The 8,599-nt window shown below is 33.0% G+C and overlaps 1 pseudogene; it reads right to left on the bottom strand.

The window, feature by feature from the left end:
* Nucleotides 1-7,801: 7,801 nt before the first annotated feature.
* LOC112305833 (ubiquitin-conjugating enzyme E2 L3 pseudogene) lies at nt 7,802-8,251 on the bottom strand (annotated as a pseudogene).
* Between the last annotated feature and the right edge of the window lie 348 nt (nt 8,252-8,599).

Raw genomic sequence — 8,599 nt, 5'->3', positions numbered from 1 at the left:
CTGGAGATTGAATCCACAACATTGGCTTATTGGGAAAAGACAAAAAACGATTGTTTTTCCTCTCCTATTTGGTCACTTTACCAAGTAAATGGACATAGACTACCACAGTAGAAGAAATCTGTTTCCACAATCCCACCATCATGGCTCTCAATTTATGTGTCTGTCAAAAGTGCTTTTAGTCAGAAACATACTTATTTTATAATGGTTCTAATAACGCAAATGAATATAGATTGTGTCCGTTACCTATGACTGCTGAAGCAAAATGCTTCAAGTAGTGTTCCTTAAAACAATGCAAATTATCTTACAGCTTGGGAGGTCAGAAATTTGAAATGGGTCCAATGTGGCTGAAATCCAAGTGGCATCAGGGACGTATTTCCTCTGGAGTTTCTAAAACAGACTCCAATCCCTGAACCCTTTAAGTTTGCAGTGCCACTCACACTCCTTGGCTCATAGCCATCCTTCTCCATCCAACCAGCTTCTCCCAGCCAGTGGCAGCGGTGAGTCAAGTCACCCTCACATCACATCTCTCGGACTCCGACTCTCCCATCTACCTCTGTCTCCCATTTTTAAGGACCCTTGTGATTACACTAGGTGCTCCTGGATAATTGCACATAATCTCCCTATTTTAAGCTCAGTGAATAAGCAAAATTAATACCATCTGAAAGCTAGTTCCCCCTTGCCACATGAACCTCGCGTATTCACAGGTTCTCCCATACTCACAGGGGATTAGGAGGAGGACATCTTTCGATATGCTTATCGTTCATACAGAATACAGTACCATGAAATCCTAAGTGAATCATTTATGTTAATTCAGTGTGTTGTTCAATTAATTATTTACTACTGGCATAATTATGTGTGTCTAGTTATATGACAGATGATAAAGCAAATTATTTGTTTGATAACCTACCTGTTAGGTGTATTCCACATGGTAAAAGAAATTAAAAGAGTTCTGATATTGCAGGATTTGTGGCTCAATCAAACAAAACCATTTTTAAAATGTATACATAAAATACATAAAATATAATTCATAGAACATTTGTAGATCATTTAAAAAATATTTCAACATTTTTCAGTTCATTTAGATGTTGAAAATATGTAAAAAGCACTAGCAAAAAATAGTATTTTCTATGTCATATAATAGACAAGAAAACAGGAACTCAGAGTTTAAAGAACTAATGATAATATAAAAAGGTAGGATTTAATCTTCCAGAGCTTCCACAAAATTCATTCTGTTAAAAGCTGGGTCTGTTAAAAGCTGGATCTGGTAAATACTTGGCTGAACTTACTGTCAATTTAATCTCTTAAAAGCAGAGAGAATGATGAGAGAAATATCTATTCTGTTCTTAATTCCATCCAATAAGAAATAACTGACTGGCAGGGAAGTTGAAATGACAGAAAATCTGAAAAAGATTCTATTTGAACTTATAGAACATATTATTGTCCAGGTTGGTTACTTAAGTCTAGTCAAATATATACCCTTCAAAAAGAAATATATATATATATTTTAAATACAAGAGATAGATAACAACACAAACAGTTATTGAGGTTTTAGCATTTACAGGGTGATATAAGATTCATTAACAGGAGAAATACTAATGGTAATAATTGATTGTTTTCAGGAACAAAATTCTGAAGACATACCCACAAACTATGCTAAGAGAAAAGGAAATAGTAAGGGTATCAGAAGAGTTAGTTATCGAAATAAAGTGTGTGAAAGACAAAATAGAGAGCGTAATAATCAAAGGTAGTTATAACAAATGGACATTAACTTCTAAGCTCAGTTTTTAAAGCAAAATTAGCATAAAATAATCCTCTTGGAAATATATTAAATGGGAATAAAATGATCTGTTAAATTTTATATAGTATAAAACAAAATATATTGAAAATAAAGCCCAGTATGCTTTATGATAATGGTTTATTGCTAACATACGAGCAAAAAAATGGTACAAGTTTTCAGCTTTTACTGCTCAAGTGGATGGTGACCCGGACAAGAAAAGGGAGAATCAACATTAGTAAAAGTGGTATGAAAGCCAAGGTAGAGGGGAAGGTTTTAAAAAATGATACTTTTAGAGGGTGCTTAGTTGCTTTTTAGAAATGCAAATCTCTTGGCCTGGATGACATCCACCCACGAAAGCCAAGAAAGAAATTGAAGATGAGATCTCGGAATGGCTGTCAGTTTTCTTAGATATATGAAGAGGATAAAGAGATGGGCTGGGAGACAGGATAAAATGATGTCACAATATTCACAATGGGCATAAGATGACTTTTTCTCAATTATACAATGCCATGTAGGTTAAGTTAATATACTAAAGCATTAATTATTTAATTTTTAACATTTTGAAAACTACATTTCATTAAAAGCTAAAGCTTTTTCTTTGAATTAGTAGGAGAAAAATAAATGTAACTATATATGCATAAGCAAGCCACTCAAAATAATGCAAAAGTGTGAAAAAAAGATGGTAAAAAATATACCATAAAAAACCTAATAAAAATAATACATACCAATGTACCAATATGATTATTCCATAAAATAGAATACAGGTCAGAAAGCATTCCATAGGAAAAGTTTGATAAAAAGTAGATTGTGGCACTGAACATTTATTCATATTTATAGAGTAATTTGAAATTTTAAAAATAGCAGAAATTTTTTTATATTAAATCATTTCATAAACTAAAATGATTTATTCTGTATGATATTGGCACTAGAACATGGAAGCAAATAATTAACAAATTTGTAAATGATGAATTATGCCATTTTAATATACCATAAGATTGTCATGTGAAATCAGTGGAGGTATTGTGGTTTTTTAAAAAGTCGTGCTAGAAATATTAGTTATGCTTTTGGGAAAAAAAGTACTTGTCTACTTCTCAAATACTACACTTAAATCAAATTCTACATTTGTTAAAGTGTTAAGGTAAAATGAATAAATGAATAATACTTATTGTAAAATAAACTACACATGAACACTTTTACAAAGTCAAAATAGGGAATATTTTTTCTAAAATGACAGCGAAGGCAGAAGCAGTGCTTGTATCTATAGAAACTTATTAAATCTTTGGTAAATATTTATTAGGAACCTCATATGTTTCAGACAATAGCTCCTGGGGATGTAATGATAAGCAAGACAGACATAATCCCTGACTCATTAGTTTCAATGGGTTTCCTGGAGCTGAGGAACGAGGGACATGCAGGACCCAGAGACAGGATAATATTTGAAGCTTACTGTGACTAGCATGACTAAACCTGTAATACTGAAGTCTACTGTTCGTCTTCAAGGTGATTTTATTTTCAAACACGTTAGGAATACGTTATTTACAACTGTGTGGTTCTACACTTATCTATAACACAGGCATATTGTTTCTGTAAAAAATGTATATATTTATAATTTTAAAAAATTGAGTGTCTAAGAACCAGCATATAACAAGGAATTCAAAAACAAGTGAAAATTTTTAATATTCTAGTTGTTATTCATTTTTAAATATAAAATAGGTAGTTATTGATTACTTATAATGCAGTTGTTCATAGATAAGAGTAGTTAATATTTATAATAAATCAATTTTACACATCTGTATGTATGTGATAACCAGATATTTACTTTAAAGCATTAATTTTTCAATCTGCTTTTTAATTTAATGTTTACATGTCCTTTCTATTTTCTTAATAGTTTAATTTTTAATATTTACATAGTACAATGACTTGTATAATTTTAAAATAAAAATAACAAACCAAATCCTAAAATTGAACATAGCTCTTTTCCCCTTCAATAAACACTACTTCAGATTTTCTCTTCCCGGCAATAAACATTTTCAATTCCTTCAATTATAACTGGTAGTATTAACTTTCATATTTCTATGTAACATCATTATACATTCCTTAATTATATTTCAACTTTGTATATTATTCAATTTTCTATATAGTACGTAAAGCTATTTAACTCTCATATCTACTGCACGTACACACAAAGTTTACATTCTTTCACTCTCTTTCCCATTATAACAATATATTATAGACAGCTAAGCCAGACAGTGAACTTTGCCTTCATTTATTTTATTTATTTTTATTTTTAGTTTTTTGATTCAATGATTCAATGACTCTTTTTGTAGTCTATCTTGTTTTTCAAAAAGGATATTCTTCTAACTCCCTAGTGAATAAACTTATTATTTATTGTTTTATTGTTGTACATTACAATTGTTCCCATTTCCCCCCGTTGCACTTCCATGTCCTGCCCACACACCCCCTCCCACGTTTTTAGAAAGATTTATAAGCATACTTTATTTGTCCTTTCTCTTATGCTTCTCATTCACAATAATTGCCATTTGTGTCTATTTTGGTCACATAAGTACATTTGTAATTTGTCCTCTCATTTCCACACTGAATCTGTCATTGCTTCTTTCCTGTATTACTGCAGTGGTTTCCAAACCAGTATTTTAATTTTACTTTACCTCATTTTAATCAAAATTCTAAGAACTGCCAGAACTATCGTTCCAAAATAAACCTGAATATATAGTACCCTTACCTTAATTAAAACCCTTCAATGGTTCACCATAGATTTCAAACTAATTATTGTAACAGCCCTTAATTATATGGCCTTGCTCCATGCAATCATGTAAATCTGAGCGGCTCTCGGTTATAACAATTGTATACTCTTAATTTCTGTACACTTTGTCTTTTCTGCCTTCTTTAGTTGGTTAGATATCTCTCAGTCCTGTTTCCTAATGATTTAAAATTATACCTGGCATATATAACACAGAGTTTTGATGCATTAAATATATATAGGCATGCAAAATCCTGTAAGCAGATTTATGTCTATTTGGTAATATATTATTAAAAAATTATAATACTAATTGAATGAACACTGAAAAAAATTATACACTTCTCACTTTATACTTTGTCATCTTTTATATCCCTTTATACAATTTTGAATTATTAATATATGACTTACTTATTCTTTACTAAATATTTGCAGCAGGAAAAAAAAAGCAAGGCATCATCCCTTTTAAATTGCATTCCTCCTGGAACCTAGGCTTTAAAAATCCACATTTTATCAAGATTCTAGCCAGTGGTTTCATTTAGTTGAAGTCTCCCAAAAGACTGTGCTATGCAAGTCTGTTTCTGGTGAGAATTTGGAACTGCAATAGCAGGTCCATATAAGGAAAAGGCACTCCCTCACAGCTTTCTATCTACCACAGCTCCAAACAGTTAAGGGACTGAACAGCTTTGGATCATTTAGCCTGGAATGTACAGGCACGGCTCTCTCTCCATCCTTTTGTAAAGTCACAGTGTTCTTTCAGGATTTTAAGTAGACAGTTTGAAAGACAAAAGATCACACCCAGCCCCATCTAATTCCCTCTTTCCCATTCACAGAATGAATACTTAATCCCCTTATTTTGTTATATCTGTAGTTCCTCTGTCAGAAATAAATTATAGAAAATGAAAGATGTGGTTTCCACTGATTGTATCAGTAGCTGTAAACCCAAGAAAAGCAACTTTATTAAGTCTCATAATTTTTCTAGTTAACTTTCCTGGACAGATGCCTCATAACAGTACTTGATATATTAATAAGAACATTAGTGATTTCTGGGTACAACCACCAGAATGCTTATAAAATTTCTTCTTCCAAATATTTTAAAGGTTAAGAAATGAAACCATAATTCAAACTACTACAATTAATTAAATAATATATTTAAAATACACAACATACATAATGTCTGAACCATTATAAAAAAATACAGCAATTTCTCAAAATGAACTACCAGATGATCCAGCAATCCCATTTCTGAATATATATATATTTTTCTGAATATATGTATTTTCTGAATATATATACATTTTTTTCTGAATATATGTATTTTCTGAATATATATATATTTTCTGAATACACACACACACACCTCCAAAAGAATTTAAAGCAGGGTCTGGAAGAAATATTTGCGCACCATGTTCCTGTTTTACCTCAATGTTATCAGTTGAGTGATACAGTATGATGAAAATGGACACAGCTATGGGCAACTGGTGAATGGCAGTGTCCTCACAACATGGCACTCGCTCACGAATCATGTCTCCTGCAGAGTTTTGTATTTTTATTTTTCCTGCAAATCACCCAGGTGACTCATGACCCCTACAACCCAGATTTGGTGACCTGTGACTTCTGGCTTCTCCCCAAATTGAAATCACCTTTGAAAGGGAAGAGATTTCAGACTGCCGATGAGATTGAGGGAAATATGCTGAATATTTGGGGCAGCGATGGAAAATTCCAACAAAGGATTTTGCAGAGTGATTTGAATAGTGGAAGAGATGCTGGGATAACTATGAAAGGTCCCAAGGTGCCTATTTTGAAGAGGACTGAGGTGTCATTGTCCTATGTGCAACATCCTTTCTTGTATCTTGTATATTCAATAAATGTCTCTATTTTTCATATTACATGGCCGGATACATTCTGGACATATTATTCATCATTAGAGAAAAAGGAAATCCTGTCATAATATGGATGAGCTTTCAGGACATTATTCTAAGTTAAATAAAGTAATTACAAAAAGGCAGATTCACAGAAACAGAATCTAGAATGGTAGGCACCAGGGGCTTAGGAAAAGGAGGAAATAAATTGTTGTTTAATGGGGATAGAGTTTTTAGCTTTGCAAAATAAAAAAGTTCTGTTGACCTGCTATAAAATAATGTGAATATTAACATTACTGAACTGCGTCATTCAGAGTTAAAATAAAAATGTTATGTACTTTTTACTATGATTAAAAATAAAAAACTATATATAAATATGTAAAACATAAAATATTTCACAAACCATAAAATGTTAGAATTGAATAGGATCTCAAGTGTCATTAAATCCAACATCTGTCATTATTACACATGACTAACTACACAGAGGAGGTAATGTGCTTTGCAGAAAAGCACATGGTTCTTTAGTGGAAAAATTAGGTAGCAAAATCACATATCATGCATTAGTGTAGAGCTCTTTATAACTAATCTACAATTCCTTTTTGGGAATATTCTTTAAAATTAACACCAAACAGCCCTGCTGGTGTGACTCAGATGATGAGTGCCAGCTTGCAAACTGAAAGGTCGCTGGTTGGAGTCACTGGTTGGAGTCCTGGTCAGGGCACATGCTGGGGTTGCCAGCCAGGTCCCCAGTTGGGGCATTCAGGAGGCAACATCTCTCACACATGGATGTTTCTCTGTCTCTCTCTCTTCCTCCCCTCTCTCTAAAAATAAATAGATAAAGTCTTTAAATTAATACCAAACAAGCAGTGTGTGGGTTTCTATTTAAGGTTTGTTGGGTTGGGTTTTTTTTTGGCATATTAACTATTTAATTCTTCATGTTTACTAGGTGAAAATATTTGCAAAATATCTCTACTCACTTTTCTACCATTCTCGTGTAAGGTGAGAAGGAGTGAGTTTTTCCATAACAATTCTGCAGAAAGATCCATCACTCTTTTGGACATATGTTTGTTCTAAGTTAATCATTTCCCTTCCTTTAGCATAATTCATAAGAAAATGAGCTTCATCAAGGCAGGTGTTTACCTAGTAAAGCTCATTTCCCACTTTTCTCCCTAACTGTAGTAGAACATCATTCGGCACAATGATTTACTTTTGGAATACCTTAAAATTTTTATCCTTTTTTTTTTACAGATTACCTAGGCCACTTTTGATTAAGAAAACTGTAGAAAGCAAGTGGAACACAAGGTGATGGAACATGTTAATTTTCCACCGAGTCCCGCTTTGCGGGGTGTCGGAATGCACTGCTAGGGGATCTCTGCTCACATTCGCTAGAATCTAACCCAGCACTTTTTAGTCCACAGGCCGCTTTTCCCCTATTTCTGTGTAAACTCTTCAGCATTCTTATAGAATTGTATACGGTCCTTAGAGTATTTTTCAAATAGGTCAGTCCGAAGGGGTCGTTCACCAGTGCTATCAGGGACTGGATTGCTTGGTCAGGTTTGGTTACTGGCTTCCAGTTTTCCGAACTAATTACTGGCAGGCAGATCTGCCCCTTTTCATCAATGTTAGGGTGATAGATTTTTCTTTTGAATGTGATCTTTTTTTTGAATGTGGTTTGAATGGATACTCTGCTGAAAAGTTTATTTTGATTAGAAAGTTCCCTTTACCACTTGGCGGGTTGTTAGGTACAGCAAGCCCTTGGCAAGTCAATAAATTAACCTCCTCAATGTTAAGGAAGTTTTTCACTCCACATTTGCGAATTTCTTCAGGCTTCTTCATGAGTCTCTTACTGGCTGCCATCTTGGATCTCAGCACCTACAATTGTTAATTTGTGCTGCAGGAAAAAGAAAAGGGGAAAAACCTCCTCTTCATTAAAACAGGTATCACAGTAAATCATAAAAAGCAATAGTACTTTAGGGTAGATTGCATTTGGATTCACAACAGCTGCTGTTATTAACAAGTCCTTGGCCCAAGGCCTAATCAAGAGATGAAGTAAAATCCTAATGTATTTTATAATGTATTTCTAATATCTGTAAAATAGAGAGCTCTAATTTCAGAATTACGTACAATTATTATTCATATTATGCCATCTCCCTATTGACTATTTAATTGACTTACCATATTTTTTGGACTATAAGACACACTTTT

This window comes from Desmodus rotundus, chromosome 2 (genome assembly GCF_022682495.2).
Source record: "Desmodus rotundus isolate HL8 chromosome 2, HLdesRot8A.1, whole genome shotgun sequence".
Taxonomy (NCBI): Eukaryota; Metazoa; Chordata; class Mammalia; order Chiroptera; family Phyllostomidae; genus Desmodus; species Desmodus rotundus.
Note: the sequence above shows the minus strand (reverse complement) of the source record. Positions and strands in the feature narration are given on the sequence as shown.